The sequence below is a fragment of the Moschus berezovskii genome, chromosome 16, assembly GCF_049115385.1.
Source record: "Moschus berezovskii isolate FMDL1 chromosome 16, NW_MosBer_1.0, whole genome shotgun sequence".
Taxonomy (NCBI): domain Eukaryota; kingdom Metazoa; phylum Chordata; class Mammalia; order Artiodactyla; family Moschidae; genus Moschus; species Moschus berezovskii.
Genome location: NC_142475.1, coordinates 24306223 through 24320742, shown reverse-complemented (window position 1 = coordinate 24320742; position 14520 = coordinate 24306223). Strand labels below are relative to the sequence as shown.

The following is a 14520-nucleotide window of genomic DNA, read 5'->3' as shown; positions in this document are numbered from 1 at the left end:
ATATAGGCTGGACTCCATCTGCGTAGCTATACCACTAGAAGCCACCACATCCTTGGTTGTCAGAGCAGGGGTAGAGCCATGGAGATCTCTCAGCCAAGCCACTGTCTCCTGTTTGACCTAGAAGTGACACATGTCATGTCTATTCAGGGGCTATTGGCCAGAATTAGGCACATGACCCCTGAAGTCTCCAGTCCTCCCAGGATGAGAAGACTATCAGTGAGCTACAATTCTCTAAGAAAGGAATGATGTGTTTAGAGTAATTACATTTAGCTAACTAAATTAGATTTGAGCAAACTCTGGGAGATGGTGAAGGACAGGAAAGCCTGGCGTGCTCCAGTCCGTGGGGTCCCAAAGAGCTGGACATGACTGAGTGACTGAACAACAGCTGAATTCAGTGTTTTATGGGACACAAATAATCTACCTACATACAAAACTGCTGACCTTCTGATCTTACAGTGGTTGATTGGGATATAGTTATATAAATGTTAGCTGTTTACAGTAATTAAAAAAAAAACTGTGAAACTGGCATAAGGATAAATATATAAACCAAGGGAATACAATAGAGGGCCCAGGAAACAAACTCTTACACATTTGGTCAAATGATTTTCCCCAAAACTTGCCAAAACCATTCAAGGGGGAAAGGAATAGTCTCTTCAATAAGCAGTGCTGTGAAAACTGGAAATCCACAATTAAGAAAAATGAAGTTAGATCCTTACTTCACATCAGATACAAAAACTACATCAAAATGGATTAAAACCTATGTTTACGAGTTAAAACTGTTAAACTCTTAGATGAAAACATGGCAAATCTTCACAAACTTTAATTTGGCAGTTGTTCCTTAAAAATAATGTTAAAAGTACAGGCAACAGCAACAACAAAAACTAGATAAATTTGACTTCATTACTTTTGTACATCATATCAAGAGAGTAAAAAGACAACCCACACAATGGAAAAAATAATTGAAAATCTTAAATCTAACAAAGGTTTAATACCCAGAATATGTATTAAAGAAAAAAACTCATACAACTCAACAATAGAGAGATAAACATCCCAACTAAAAAAACATGGAGAGGACTTGAATAGAAATTTCTTGAAAGAAGATAAATAAATGACCAAAAGATCTGAACATTATTCATTAGCACAGTGCAAATCAAAACCACAGTGAGGTATCACTTCAACCCACTAGGATGACTATTATCAAACAAACAAAATCCAGAAAGTAACAAGTGTTCCTGTAATATGGAGAAATTAGAACCCATGTACATTATTATTGGAGATGTAAAATAGTACAGGTGCTATTGAAAACTGTTGGCCATCCCTCAAAAAGCTCAAACTAGAGAAGTACCATTCCATCTACCAATTACAAAAGATTAAAAAACAGGGACTCCAACAGAAGCATGTATGTCAATGTTTATTCAGGCATTATTCGCAACAGTTGAAAAGAGGAAATAGCCTAAGGCTCTATCAGCAGATAAATGGAGAGACAAAATGTGGTATATACATACAGTGGAATATTATTCAGTCATAAAAAGGAATAAAGTTCTCAAACCTACTACAATATGGATGAACTCTGAAAATATGCTAAAAGAAATAAGCCAAACACAAAAGGATAAACACTATATAATTTTACTTATAAGAAATATTTAGAATAGACACATTCATAGAGACAGAAAGGAGATTAGTGGTTGCAGCAAGGAATAATAGGGAATTATTGCTTAATGGGTAGAGAGTATCTTCTTAAGGTAATGAATAATTTTGCTTGATGATGGTTTCACACACTGAAAATAATGCCATTGAATCATACACTTAAAATGGCTAAAATGGCACACTTTATTACATATATAAATATGTATATATATCACAATAAAAAAGAAACAAACACTAATGTTATAGTACCTATGTATCATAGTAAAAAAATATAATCTCATTTTAAAAGAATATCTAAACTGTGTATGGCATAATATATACCATAACATAGATCATACTATCAAATAATAGGAGAAATTATCTTCTATTTATCTTATCACTAATCTATTATTATTAATAAAATCAGTTATTCTATTCCTTGCATCAGTGATATTTAATGACATCATTAAATTATCATTTACTTTTAGCTTAAGGTTCTTTTGAGAAATACCAGATGGAGTCAAGTGAAGTAGTTATGAGCACAGACCTTGTAGCTGGGATTCTCTGGATTTGAATCTGAACTCTACTCTTCGTTACTAAAGAGATCTTGGATAAGTTACTTAATTCTCTGTGTCTCACTTTCCTCATTTTGAAATAGAGCTAATACTGGAGTGGGTTGCCATTTCTTTTCCAGGGGATCTTCCCGGGCCAGGGATCAAACCCGGGTCTCCTGCATTCCAGGCAGACGCTTTAACCTCTGAGCCACCAGGGAACCCAATAATAGTATCTACCTCTTACATTTTGGAAAGTAGATAAATTAAAATTATAAAGTACGCAAAGCAGTGCTATTTTATGGTAAGTTCTATGTGTGCACTAAGTTGCTTCAGTTGTGTCCTACTCTTTGCGACCCTATAGACTGCAGCCCACCAAGCTCCTCTGTCCATGGGATCCTCCAGGCAAGAATACTGGAGTAGGTTACTATGCCCTCCTGCGGGGGATCTCCCCACCACAGGGATGTAAACCCAAGTCTCTTATGTCCCCTGATTGGCAGGCAGGTTCTTTACTGTGAGTGCCACCCTGGAAGCTCAAGTGCCACGTGTGTTTGTTAAATAAAATTTCCCCATACAGTGACTGGCTAATTTAATGTGAAATAGCCTCCAGATTCCCAAAGTAAAGCTGATGTCGTGTCCTTAGTGGTTGTGTCACATCCCTTGATTTGAAACAAATTTTGTGGCGGTTACTACAGTTTGACAAGCTTTAGTATGGCAGTGATAACAATGCCATTACATTTGGTGAAGAGAATAAAATGATTAAATTATGTCAAACCATCCCTGCATCTGAGACCCAGAGAAAATACAATTTATTCTCATCCTTCACACTTAGACAGATGAAAACTGATGTCCAAATCTCTCCTCTCAGAGGGCAGGGGAGGTAAACTGCAGTCCTCCTAAGGGGTTTCTCAGGTGCCTTGACGTAGAAATCCCTGTTTTACCAGCTACAGCTGAGAGAGATGCTAACCTCCAATTAGCCAAATCTACCACGTGGGAGTCTAGCGTGGTGGCCATGGATTTCAAGAGCCAGAAAAGTGAACCTGAAAATAACAAGTCAATAGTTAACAGGAAGAGGTCTGGGTAAACTGCCTGTAATACTATTGTTGTCTAAAACTTGTTTTAATGTGCAAACCACAGCCCTGGAACTAGAAAGCAGATTGGGTCATTTGTTCATTCTACAAGCTATTTAGACATATATTGAACCCTGCTCTGAACATCGCACTACGTGTGAAATGAGATGTGGAACCTTCAGACACAGCGATGCACTGTGGCTAAAAAGGAAAAAAAGGTACCCCAGGGAACTCAAACATTATTGCTGTTGTTTTTAAAAGGAAGTGAAAAAGGATACCAAATATTTCTTGCATGATGTCCCAGCAAGGAAATTCTTACACCTAGTTTAAAAGAAAGAAAGAAAAGAGGGAAGATTAAATCAACTTGGGAATAAAGCTCTTTTGACCTGGTGACTTATTGAAGCCAAAAGTCGCTTCCCTTGATGGTCGTTGAGACGCCTTGTTTGTACTCACTTGATCCCTGGTCTCTTTTACTCTGCCCCCAACTCCCATTTGCCTGAAAACAGTTAAAAGGAGAAGCAGTAAATCAGGAAGTCTCCAAACCCAGCAGGGTTCAGTTTACAGTACTACAGGGTTAGGGCTGCAAACTGGAGTCGTCTAATTCCATTTTCAAAGCTGAACATCTAATGGTGGATTATCATTAATGACAGACAGCATCGTGTCAAAAGGTTGTGTTGGGTTCCAGACCTTTTCATGCTTTAAATTCCTATGTTTAATCAAAGGTTAACCAAATCATTGCTGGTAGCAAACTGTGGCTTCGAGGTACTGTGGGTGGCCTGTCTTTGCCCCTGAATCAGCCATTGCTGATAAGAAAAAGAATATTCAGATAGGCACATTCCTAGAATCTTACCACTTTATAAAAACTACAACAACCAGCTCCTGAGAAATTGGGGCAGGAGAGGCTATGGCATTTTATCTTTAATTGGGAACTGATTTGATTATTTGAATATGTGATTACTGAATTGTTAAAAAATTTTTTTAAATTTGTTTGGTCAAACAGAAATGTGTCCAACATGCGTGCCTGCTAATTTACTTTAGTCGTGTCCTATTCTTTGCTATTCTATGGACTGTGAAAGTGAAGTTGTTCAGTCGTGTCCGACTCTTTGCGACCCCACGGACTGTAGCCTATCAGGCCTCTCCGTCTGTGGGATTCTCCAGGCAAGAGTACTGGAGTCGGTTGCCATTTCCTTCTCCAGGAGATCTGGACTGTAGCATATATTAATATATTTTTAAAAATTTCTCACTTCCTTCTCAGACCTTACTTCAGCTGCTTCTCCAAGTCACTGGTAACTCTTTGCTGGGCCTCCACCGACTTGTGAAATTAGGAGAAAGTTCCTTAAGTTAGTACAGCTGATGGTAGATACAAAACTCCTTATTATGCTTGTGCGGTTAGTCACTCAGTCATGTCTGATTCTTTGTGGCCACATGGACTGCAGGTCACCAGGCTCCTCTGTCCTTGGGATTGCCATTCCCTTCTCCAGAGGATCTTCCTGACCCAGGGATCAAACTCAGGTCTCTGGCATTGCAGGCCTATTCTTTACTGTCTGAGCCACCAGGGAAACCCCTTATTATGCTTGTTCTTAGCCAAAAGGCCAAGAAGCAATTTGGCTTCCTTATTATGGTTTGCTTAGTAGGCAGCAATATAGGAGTCTGAATTATTTGAAGTGGCAAGAACTAAAGATGACATTTCCCTAAATACAACGTAGCTAGAGGCGTTTTAATTTTGTATAGGTAAGGCGGCTATAAACAGTGGTTCTCAAACTTCAGACTGCCTAAGAATCACCAGGCTGCATCTTAGAAATGTGGAGTCCTAGTTTGAAGCCCCGGGGAGTTATTTAATCTGCCCCTTTGTTTTACAGATGCAGAAATAGGGATGCAGGAGTCAGAGCCAAACCTTGTGCCCCAGGGCACCAGCCAGTCAGCAGAACTGGGATTGGAGTCCAGCTGCTGGTGACTGTCTGATGTGGCTAAGTATTCAGCATTGAATGCAACAAGATTTCTGTCCTGAGCCTAGACAGACACAGAAACAGAGCCTTCAGTTCATCGTGATAATGTTATATTAGCAGGAGAAACCAAGGGCTTCGGGACCAAGGAGGAAGTAAGTGCTGGGCTCCACTGAGGAATGTTGAGGGTGGACTTGAAAGAAAAGATGGGGTTTGCCAAAATGAGTGCAGTGCCATCACACAAGATCCTAGGAATGACCGTACAAAAGCACGGGTGCATTACAGGGTTCAGTGCGTTCAGGAAGCTCTGAAAATTGTACATTGTCTACCATCCTCAGTGTGGGGCTTGGGCTGTGGGCCAGAGTAGAGGCTGAACACGGCTGAGGATGTGTGTTAGGAACAGACTGTAAAGAACCTTGTAAGCTATTCTAAGGAGCCGTAGTTGCAAACCATAGGTGAGTCGTTCTCCCCTCTAGCACGCTGGAGAATCACCTGGATGGCTCTCTAAACCACAGCACTCAGGGCCCGCCCCGCTCCCTGGCAGGGTTTCTGGTTAAGCAGGGCTGCACAAGGGGGTGGGGGCACACCAGGAGAATCTGTGTGTTTAACAAGCTCCCAGGTGAGGCCAGGCTACAGCTCAGACCCTGCGACCATCTGCTGTGGGTGTTCAAAAGCCAGAAGCAGTTTAGAAAAATAAAGCGTGTGATGGCATTTAAATTGTAGAAAGAAAATCCAAGTTGGGATAGAGAAATTAGGGTGTGCTGGTTGCTGGGAAAAAAGAGGCTGTACCACCTATTTATTGCCACTTGTGTGCTGCATTGTGAGGTAAGAGCTGTTTCTAGCTTTCATTGAACATGTACTTAAACTAGACAACTGCTGAGTCTTAAGCGTACCGCTTAAGTTAGATCAGGCTGAGTGTTAGAATCATGGCTAATAGCCTTGCAAGGATAGGAAGAGCTATAGGTTGGTGTTCAGTGCTGGGACAGGCTGTTGGCGGCTGAATATTTCCACTGGAGTGGATGGAGTTTGGGCACAGCTGGCCCTTCATCAGCTGTTATGTGAGAAGGGACACTGGTCTGCCTCCACCTCTTCTGGGCTCCAGTGGTCCTAAGTCAGGAAGGTTAGCTGCCTCTATTAGACCTCACCCTTCAAATTGTAGAGGCAAGTCACCACGACCCAGCTTAAAATATGAGCTCCTCTTCCCATGCTTCCAAGTTCTCCTTGATCTAGAGTGTTAGCTCCCACAACTGTGGAATGTACACCATTTATTTGTGAGAGCCTGGTTATCTTACCAGACCTCACAGATGCCATTTTTAGTCTAATCTTCATGTCATGTCTCATATGAGTAAAGCTTTTCTCCTTCCCTTTCAAGACAAATCCTACCCATCCTTCAAAGCCCAGTTCAGAGGACTCCTCCTTGAGCCCTCCCTGTATTTTCCATTATGAAATCCTGTAGCCGCAATTGACGTGTAATTCACCATTTAGTACTTTATTATGCCTATTTCTGGTCCCTGCTTAATGTTGCTTCATCAGTTTTAGTTTCTCAGCCAGACTGCTGACTCTTCAAAGTCATCTCCTGTGCTAACCAGGAAATTAGTTGAGGTGCTCTGCTCAGGATAGGGAAATCCCATTCTGAAGTGCTGATCCATAATATCAATCTATGATATCAGGGAAAGCAAATGCACTTAAAACTTGAAGCAAACATAAGTTATACATAGCATAGTAGATATTGTATCAAATTATCTAAGATTAAAAAAAATAGAGCAGCTTGTTCCCTGGGCTTCAGCTACACCAACTTTATCTCAGTATTTCTTATGCTCTAAGCTCCTCCTTCCCAACAAGACATCTGATGTCCCCTCTGCCTGGTTTTTGTTCGTCCCCCACCCACACCTTCTCGTAGACTATGCTCCCCCACAAACTAGATCCGTTCGATGTTCTCATAGCATCCTCCATCTTTCCTTTTTTTTTGCATCCGTCACAGTTTGAAGTTACACATGTGTTGGTGTGATTTTTCAGTGACTTCAATTAACCCCACTAGTCTGGCAGCACCTTGAAGGCAGGAAGAAGGTTTTGACCCCTTTATATCTTCAGCTTATAGCACAAAGCTGAAGCATATAAGGTATTATGTATGAATTTCTTGAATTAAAAAACATTTGAGCAAAAAATTTTTATAAATTAAAGTAACTAAATGTATCTGGTATACTTGCCATTCACACCGGTCTGTGGTAACATTTTCATTTTCTGTGGGCATATCTCTGTTCTTGCAGGCATCTGTCTTCTCTTTGTTTTTGGTTTAGCTGCTGTTGTTGTTTACTTGCTAGTTTCTAAAATGCAAGCGACTAGCCATAAGAAGGGGCAGGATGAGTATAGACACTGAATCTTGAAGCTCCAGAAATGTGTCCTCTGCAGTCTCACCCCAGCCTTCCTATCCCTGTGTCCTGGACCACATCCAACTTGGCTTGACTCCTGGGTGACATGGCTCCCTGAACCCCCTCTCCTTGGCAGACTCCTGCGGGCTTCCAGATACAACGGCAGCATCTTGCAGATCATTCCCACATCTACCTTTCTAAGCCAACCTTCCTACTCCTCCTGTCCAGACCTATACTTACATGCTTTCAGATGTTTTTGCCCACATATTTCACAGCCTGCAAACCTATCATCATAGAGACAAACATAATACTTGCTTTAGCCCCCTAGGCTGTGCTATCTTATTTGTCTTCATTGGCAGTAAGACAATCACACTTTTGCAATTCTCACAGGCAGCCAAAGTGAGGATCATCGTAAATATTTCTCTTGGTTCCTTTTCATCTTCTGTATTTTGTCCATAGTATTTACAACATGTCCACACTTACTAGAAAAGAAGAAATCCATGCTTTGCTAATCACATAGAGGAATTACAATAATACCTCCCCTTTCTTTTGTCCGCTTAATTTATACTGATTTTTATGTTCACACTAACGTGGTTGTCAAAGACTCTAACATGATTAATGTGTAGAGACACACACCGTTTCTCTACAGAATATTACAAGCTCTTAAAAAATGAATGTCTTCAAAGATGCCACATGTGTCTCCTTATTTGCACTCTTTGTCTTCCTCTGCCTGACTCCTGCAATCAAGGTAGAAACTGGCTTTCCTTCAGCCCTTTTATTCTCTTCCATTACCTCTATACTTTCTTTAATGACATCCTGAAATCTGGTGCAATCATTTCTTCAAAGAAGTTCAAGAATTGAAATAGTAGCCTACTTGCTCCAAACTATGCTATGACACTTATGGCAGAAAGTGAAGAAGAACTAAACAGCCTCTTGATGAAAGTGAAAGAGGAGAGTGAAAAAGTTGGCTTAAAACTCAACATTCAGAAAACTAAGATCATGGCATCCAGTCCCATCACTTCATGGCAAATAGATGGGGAAACAGTGGAAACAGTGACAGACTTTATCTTCTTGGGCTCCAAAATCACTGCAGATGGCAACTGCAGCCATGAAATTAAAAGACGCTTACTACTTGGAAGAAAAGTTATGACCAACCTAGATAGCATATTAAAAAGGAGAAACTACTTTGCCAACAAAGGTCCATCTAGTCAAAGATATGGTTTTTCTAGTAGTCACGTATGGATGTGAGAGTTGGACTATAAAGAAAGCTGAGCACTGAAGAATTGATGCTTTTGAACGGTAGTGTTGGAGAAGACTCTCGAGAGTCCTCTGGACTACAAGGAGATCCAACCAGTCCATCCTAAAGGAAATCAGTCCTGAATATTCATTGGAAGGACTGATGCTGAAGCTGAAACTCCAATACTTTGGCCACCTGATGAGAACTGACTCATTAGAAAAGACCCTGATGCTGGGAAAGACTGAAGGCAGGAGGAGAAGGAGATGACAGAGGACAAGATGCTTGGATGGCATCACTGACTCGATGGACATGAGTTTGAGTAAGGTCTGAGGGATGGTAAAGGACAGGGAGGCCTGGTGTGCCGCAGTTCATGGAGTTGCAAAAAGTGGGACATGACTGAGTGACTCAACAACACTTGAAACACCAATCTTAAAATGGTTGGGAAGCATGTTAATTATTTCCAACTTGTTATTAATACTCAACCTAGATTAACCATCCCTATATTTATCTGAAGTCTTTATTTAGATTCTGACTGAAACAGTCTTTAAATTCTGTGGGGGTAAAAAAGAATCATGTACTGAACAGTCTAAAATGTTAGAGTATCTTAAGATAATGAGAAAATGAATTGTGACAAAAATAGTTTTCCTTCTCATTTCCTTTTGTGTCCTGGAGTCTCTTATGATCCTTGGTGCATAATAAGTGCTAAATAAATATTTTTAGAATGAATAAATTAATGTGAACATGATACATAAAAAGCTGTAGCATGTGTTCCTACAGATTGCAGAGTATACAGTGTTCTCAATAAAATACGCTGTCGTTTAACTTCAAGTTTTGGAAACAACCCTGAAGATGCAGCCAGAATACATCATTTAAACTGTGTTTTGAAAATATCATTAATTTGTGTTTCATTTTAGAAGAATGGAATTTCTAATTTATTTCCCAGAGTCTTGTAAAAGGGTGGTATTGATTATGATGCTCTATTTATACTTTGGAATCTCTCTAAGGTTTAAATTCAGCTTGAAAGCAGGGTCATGAATCTGTTCTTGAGTCAGTGTAAGGCAAAGTCACTATAATCAGATAACTTTAGTATTCACAATAAAAAATAAAAATAACATTGAAGTCATTTTAGGTAGACAGTTTGGGATGGCTCCCCTGAGTCCCCTTAAGTAATTTTACATTCTGAGATCCCCGAAACCTTGATTGATGCATTGATAAATGCTTTCTTCTGTTTTAGATAACAAAGCACCAATGACTAAAACTAAAGCCAAGTTTTGCCTTTAAAAAAATATCCTCCAGTGAATGTCAAGCTATATCAAAGCTTAAAGTCACACTGCAGTGCATATCGTGAATATTGTGCTGATCATAAATTTCAAGTTTAAGTCCAGATCTTATAATGACAAGTCTGCTTTCAAACAGTTATATTGTGGGTGAGAACTCTCTGAAGACTGACTGCAGGGATTACAAGGTCACCCTTGGCTCCAGTGAATTCCATAAACTTGTGAATAAAAAGTCCTTATTTCTTCAGGATTTTAAGTGTCATGATAAGGAATGGAATATATCAATAACCTTGGATCTGTAGGTTTCCTGTCTTAGGTGTCTGGATTTGATCACATCTCAGGTAATAGTTTTGCCTTATAATTATTTAAGGTGAATCATTTGGAGACGTGAATGGCTGCAGTGACTCAGTAACATTTGAAGTTAGTTGGAGCTGAAGTGAATTCATTAGTTTTAATCTACTATTTTGATTAATATGGTGGTGCCAGTGGTAAAGAATCCGCCTGCCAATGCAGGAGACATAAGAGATGTGGGTTCAATCCCTGGGTCAGGAAGATCCCCTGGAGAAGGAAACGGCAAAAGGACACTCCAGGATCCTTGCCTGAAAAATCCCATGGACAGAGGAGACTGGTGGGCTACAGTCCATGGGGTCGCAAAGAGTCAGATGTGACAGGAGCAACTGAGCACAAGTGAATTCATTAGATTCAGTCTACTGGTTTTATTAATATCAGTTCTAAAATAACTAGAAAGACTCCTGGAGTAGGAAATGGCAACGCACTCCAGTATTCTTGCCTGGAAAATTCCATGGACAGAGGAGCCTGGCGGGCTACAGTCCATGGGGTTGCAAAGAGTTGGACACCGACAGAGCAAGGACATTTTGCAGACTAACCAATCACAAGTTAGTTGACTTGGAGCACTTCCTTGATTGTTCATATATTATCAATGTTTGATTGTTTGCTTCCAACTGTTCTTTCAAAAGTGAGCTTTAGCTGATGCTGAACATCCAGTCTAATCCAGATTGCAATAAAAGTGAAGTGAAGTCGCTCAGTCGTGTCCGACTCTTCGAGACCCCATGAACTCTAGCCGCCAGGCTTCTCCATCCGTGGACTTTTCCAGGCATGAGTACTGGAGTGGGTTGCCATTTCCTTCTCCAGGGGATCTTCCTGACCCAGGGATTGAATCTGTCATTGCAGGCAGACACTAGACCATCTGAGCCACCAATAAGGAAATACACAAAAGCTTTCTCTGCCTCAGTTCTCTCGTTAAGAAACTAGTTTCTCTCACTACAAATGCCATTATCCCGAACCTGAGTCTAACCGGGTCCACAGCCACTTGAGTGACATCCTCCTTGGCTGGCGCAGCTGACTCAGCCTCACCCTTTGGCGCGTGTACTCGATTTTCCTGTCTCTGCGCTCTCTGCCTTCAGTGCTGTAACTTTTCTGACAGTCTCGCCTCCAGGGGGCCAGTCCCTTTATTTTCAGTTTCCTGACCCTTTTAGCTATTTGTTTTACTCTTCATTTCATGTGTCACTGGCCTGTCTCTCATTCTCAAACGGGCAGGAACAATGTGATTTTTTTCCTGGCATTATACCCAGAGCCAGCTGCAATACTCAGTGTACAGCAGATACTCCAGATGAGTGAAGGGACATCAGAGCAATTTGGGAAAACCTTCAATAGCATTATCCTACCTCTTCAAAAACTTTTTCTTTTTTTGGTTAACCTTTCAAACCAACTTTTAGGCTACTTGAAAACAAACAGTAACATGAATTATTATGTTTACATCCCCCCGTTCTCCTTTCTGATCATCATTTGCAAGAGGAAACTTTCTGGAAGTATATTGCCTAAGTGCGGGCACATGGAGAAAAAAGGAAGAAATTCAGGAAGATGACTCATCCTCACACTAATGATTCAGGATTGGTCTTATTGATTAACGGTCATAAATTGTTATGTAGTGCTGATACTAAAAGAGATTGTTTAGTTAAGACACCTAGTTTAAAATAAGTTATTCTATTGATAAGGTTATGAAAGTAAGAAGCTGGGAAATTGTGCCTATTTAGTACTATGGGTTAGATTTTTCTACCTAAATCATTTCTGAAATAATCTAAATGTGTGGAAGTCTAGTTACTCTTCTGTAAGTCTGATACTATTGTTTCTTAGAGCTGGTAGCAAACCAGAAGCAGGCTGTTGAAGTAAGTGAAGCTGAAACCAAAGGCTTTGGCACCACACCTGTTAATCACTGAAATGAAAGGTCAATTCAAACACTGCTGGTTGTCAAAAACTGCTTGTGTTACCACAAATTCACTTATGACTCTCTTGGGTACATCACTGCTGTGAAACCTATAGAATTAGAAACCACCCCCAAATTCTGCTCAGCAGAGAATGCAAACATTTCATTCAAATGGCACTCTTTTGTTAAATGAGCAGCGGCAGGGAAATTGATGAGGGTGCTAATTATTCTTGAAAGAGCCAGAGAGAAGTGGAGAACACTCAAAGACTTCACAGTGAAGCTGGGAGTAAGGGGATGAATTTCTCCTAACTTTAAAAGGCATCAAATCTGCAGACAGGGATGTGAATTAGAAACAGGTCTCCTCCTGTATTGCAATCCTGACATTTCCCTTGTGGATTAAGGCAGTTGGAGTATAAATTTTTGAAAGTTGTGAAATTTTCCCTTCTTTCTAACACTGAATTCTTATGCATAATAGGAGGATATAGACCATAACTGCTTTGACTGATCTTTTGTCTTTTTGGGTTTTATAAAAATTAATGTTCTTTCCCCTACATACCAAAAAGGAACACCATGATAGTTCAAATGGTGAGGGCTTTCAGAGAAAGGCTTTGCTACTCACTATTTAAGCTAATTATACAAATATGAAATTATCCTGGACTTTCAAATAGCCAAGCAGAATTTGGTTTTTAACCCACAGATGCATCAAAGTTGCAAATCAAAAATTTCAAGAAGAGCTAGAACAAATTCTTTGACTTAATACACTAAAACAAATTGGCAGCTATTTTAATCTCCATGCAAGGGAAAACAAAATATCCTAATTATCTTCTGCATGCCTCTTCAGATAATAAAGAAGATACTGGGAAGCAAGGACCTGAAGAAGAGAAATACCCTGAGAGACCAGGAACACATTGTCTGAAGAGGAGACCTTGGGTTCACTCCCTTTATATGTGTTTGCGTTTTCAATTAGACATGGTTAAATATTGAGAATCTTCCAAGCCTAGAGAAATGAAATTTTATTCTTGGGAAATCAAGTGGCATGACTGGCATAACGACAGAAAAGATCTAAATGTATACCAGAGAAGGATGAGTCACTTGATATCCCAAAAACAGACCAGTGAGATAGCAACAGATTTTCAGTGAAAGTTTACCATTTACTGAGCACTGTTGTAGGTCTGATGACTTGTGCTCACCTTTAAATTGCTTATTACTCATTAGTAGCATAAAAAATGGAGAAGGCAATGGCAACCCACTCCAGTACTCTTGCCTGGAAAATCCCATGGGAGGAGGAGCCTGGTAGGCTGCAGTCCATGGGGTCGCTAAGAGTCGGACCTGACTGAGCGACCTCCCTTTCACTTCTCACTTTCACGCATTGGAGAAGGAAATGGCAACCCACTCCAGTGTTCTTGCCTGGTGAATCCCAGGGACGGGGGAGCCTGGTGGGCTTCTGTCTATGGGGTCGCACAGAGTTGGACATGACTGAAGCAACTTAGCAGCAGCAGCAGCAGCATAAGAAACTTGTGGCAATCTTATGAGAACATGTTTGGTTTAAGATACAGCATAGAAAGATGTCATGTGAAAGTACGAAGTTAGGAAAACCAATTCTCCATGCTGACAGGGTGAAGAAAACTGATGGTAATTAAACATGCACAGTTACTTGCTTTGCCTAACTGTAGAAACATTCCTACTGGCTAAAGTATGCTTTTCTGCTTTTGAATTGACCCTGAAGTCTTTCATTGTTAATTTAATGGGGAGCACAAGCAATCCTGAGAAGTCCTCCCATTTCTCACCTTCTGTGTCACCTCTTGACAATCTCAAAGGGTAGTTGGTAGCATCAGATCCAGATGAGCATGGTGACTGTAATTTCTTTCTTTTATCCACTTTGAAGTGTTTAATCTACCCTAGGAACTCAGACAGAGCCAGTTATACCCAGAAAAAGTATTGGTTATTAAAGGAAGCTACCACAAGGAATTGTGATACATGACCCCATTTGAAGTGAGGAAATGTGTCCACTCAGCTAGGACAGAAAAGACTTGTTCTTCCCAGAGGTTTGCCAAAGCTTGTTTTAGGCCAGTACATTTGATCTCCATGATTTCCCACAACTGGAGCTGTGGTTCAATAAAGTGGAGTAACACTGTCCTTGGTTTCTGAAAATAAATACAAACTATGGGTACCATCTGGACTTACAGGTGCAACTGAGAATCTTGTTCACCCTGTGCCCATTAA

At 40.4% G+C, this 14520-nt stretch overlaps 1 long non-coding RNA gene and 1 other non-coding gene across 2 annotated transcripts in view; one reads left to right on the top strand and one right to left on the bottom strand.

Moving 5' to 3' along the window:
* Window positions 1-14520, top strand: part of LOC148775236 (uncharacterized) — a 61127-nt gene that overhangs the window by 20388 nt on the left and 26219 nt on the right. The window lies entirely within an intron of this gene.
* Window positions 2327-2398, bottom strand: TRNAS-GGA (transfer RNA serine (anticodon GGA)). The gene has a single exon. It is a non-coding gene; the product is annotated as a tRNA-Ser (tRNA).